The sequence below is a fragment of the Panthera pardus genome, unplaced genomic scaffold, assembly GCF_024362965.1.
Source record: "Panthera pardus isolate Hobbes unplaced genomic scaffold, ASM2436296v1 HiC_scaffold_22, whole genome shotgun sequence".
In the NCBI taxonomy this organism is placed as follows: domain Eukaryota; kingdom Metazoa; phylum Chordata; class Mammalia; order Carnivora; family Felidae; genus Panthera; species Panthera pardus.
The window spans coordinates 77,836,613-77,838,123 of record NW_026526788.1 but is presented as its reverse complement, the minus strand read 5'-3'; the positions used below and the strand labels follow the sequence as shown (position 1 = coordinate 77,838,123).

Below are 1,511 nucleotides of genomic sequence, written 5' to 3'. Positions count from 1 at the left end.
AATAATGAAGCTGGGAACCAAACCAGGATCTGACTCTAAACCTCACACCACGTCTAGTAGATGAGGCCAAATGTAAGACGGGTCCTACCTGGGGGCAAAGCAGCTGTGGACTGAACACCTGTCAACATGGAAAGAGACTGAACATGTTATTGTGTCTTATTTAGTGATTATTTACTGGTAACATTCTAGTTTTAGGGAGCTTGGAGGCAGACAGAAGCAGAGACCATGCCCTTGAGGATCTTAGCATGTCCTGGGGATTTGAGCCATGAGACCAGTCAGCAAATGCTGAGCGTCCCAGGGGAGCTTCAGAAGGCAGTGCTCATCGCTTCTCGGCCTTTTGGCTAAGATCAAGTGTAGTATCTGTTCTTATCAGAAGGCAGTGCTCCCCCAGGGACCTTAGATGTTGAGGGGTATGGCTCAGGACGAGCCAGGTGTATCCTGGCAGAGCTTGTCATTCGTAGGAACGTTATCCCAGCTGCCAGAGGGACAGAATCAGGAAAGATTCTGTGAGGCAGAGTGTCAACTGGAAAGACACATAGGTTTGGGAAGGTCACCAGGCCTAGATGTGGAGGGCTTGGAACACCAGCTGACAAATTTGGCCCATCACCAGAGGTAACAAACTCAAACTCGAAAGTTTCCAAGAGCCGTGGGAATAAAACAAGTAAGGGGTTTGAATGACGGGGACTGTGTGAACTGGAAAGCTGTTTCGTGACCAAAGAGTCAGCTCTTTCTCAGATCCAGTTGGTGAACGTAATAAAAGAATTTGTTGTTTTGAGCTTTAACTTCTGTTTATACTTTTTTTTTTTCCACAAACGGAAGAATTTGGATTTTTATGCCAGATAATGTGTTTTGGCTGAGTTCGAGTTCAGCCTGAATTTTCAAACCAAACAGGTCACATCTGAGCCTGGATCCGTGATCATGAGCCATACTCAGCAATCTGCAGCAATCTGATGGTCAGGTCAATGCATAATTTTGAAAGGGTATAGACAACACCAGTGGCCTGCCTTGATCCACTGACATTTCTGGACCGTGCTGGCTGTGTGTGTGGAGAATGAGTAGTGAAGGGATAACAGTAGCCTTCCAAGTGAGGACTGACAGTCAGCCCCTCACCTGTGCAGATGACACCAGCATCCTCCAGGTGCCCGCAGTTGTGCCCGGCCTCACCCCTGTGCGCGCACTGCCCCAGGTGACTCTCGCTGCCCGCACACTGCAAGTCGTCCAGCAAAATCTTCCCAGAACCTGCCCCGAAGTGGGCCCCCGTGGGTGCTGCCACGGCCTGGCCACACTGCAGCTGGCGGCACACGACTGTGGCCTCGGCCAGGTCCCAGAAGTCATCACACACGGTCCCCCATGTGCCCTGGATGAGAACCTCCACTCGGCCCGAGCACCTCCCTGTGCCATTCACCAGCCTCACGGTCATGGAAGCTCCTGGGGAGACAGAGCAGCGGTATATTGTGAGATTGACCTTTATTTATGTCAGCATGTTGCCTTGATCCTGTTACAGTGGGCCG

The 1,511-nt window shown here is 50.8% G+C and overlaps 1 pseudogene; it reads left to right on the top strand.

The window, feature by feature from the left end:
* Window positions 1-321: 321 nt before the first annotated feature.
* LOC128772535 (U2 spliceosomal RNA) lies at window positions 322-470 on the top strand (annotated as a pseudogene).
* Window positions 471-1,511: the final 1,041 nt, after the last annotated feature.